Below are 1,196 nucleotides of genomic sequence, written 5' to 3'. Positions count from 1 at the left end.
GCCAGTGAGCACACCGGCCATCCCTATATAGGATCCGAACCCGCGGTGGGAGCACTGCTGCACTCCCAGCCCCGCACTCTCCCGAGTGCGCCACGGGCTCGGCCCAAGAAAAAACTTTTTAAAGATACTCTTATGGGGTCCCGGTTTCACGATCATCACCCACTTCAAGCCAGAGAACATTTCTAGAAGGCTCCTGTGTATGCCCTCCCAGCCAATCCCCACACCTTAGGTAACCATTATATGAACTTCCATCACCATTGATTAGTTTTGCCTGTCCCTGAATTTTATTTAAATGAATTCTATCATGGTGTGTACTCTTCTGTGTTTGGCTTTTTTTGCTCAACATAACACGTACAAGCTTTTTCCGTGTTGTTGCACATAACAGTGGTTCTTTTTTATTGCTGTTCTGTTGTACAATATTTTACTGCTATGGGTCAAATGTGTCCCCCAAAAGTTTGTATATGGGAAGTTTCGTCCCCAATGTGACAGTGTCAAGAGTGTAAATACCGATTATGGTACTTGAAAGGTGGGACCTTTAAGAAGTGACTGAATCATGAGGACTTATGCCCTCGTGAATGAATTAATCCATTCATGTAGTAACGGGTTGATGGTTTAACGGCTTGTCACGGGGTGTGATATTGTGCAAATATATATTTGGTCTTCATCCCCATTTCCTGACATACAACTCCTAAAATCCTTAGAATCTCCAAAGTAGCAAGTCTTTTTGCATGCTAATGATGGCTGGCGGCCCTGCAGGTAGCTTCAGGATGTGGGCGGGTCACAGGAAAGACCAGAGTGTGACTCTCAGCAGCGCTCCACTCCCAACCTTTGGAGAGGGGGAGGGACTGAAGGTTAGTTGATCACCGATGGTCAGTGATTTAACCCAGCACGCCTATGTAATGAAGCCTCAATAACCACCCAAGAGAACTGGTTCGGAGAGCTTCTGGATAGCTGAACATGTGGAGGTTCCTGGAGGGTGGCACTCGGGGAGGACATAGAAGCTGCACGCCCCTTCCCCCATACCTTGCCTTATGCACCTCTTCATCTGCATCCTTTACAATATCCTTTATAAGAAACCAGTGATCATTAAGTATATGTTTCCCTGAGTTCTGTGAGCCACTCAAGCAAACTAATAAAATCCAAGCAGGGGGTTGTGGAACCTGATTTATAGCTGGTCGGTCAGAAGCTCCAGAGGC

Source organism: Galeopterus variegatus, unplaced genomic scaffold, assembly GCF_000696425.1.
Source record: "Galeopterus variegatus unplaced genomic scaffold, G_variegatus-3.0.2 Scaffold5943, whole genome shotgun sequence".
Taxonomy (NCBI): domain Eukaryota; kingdom Metazoa; phylum Chordata; class Mammalia; order Dermoptera; family Cynocephalidae; genus Galeopterus; species Galeopterus variegatus.
The sequence above is the reverse complement of the archived record's forward strand: the minus strand, read 5'-3'. Positions refer to the sequence as shown.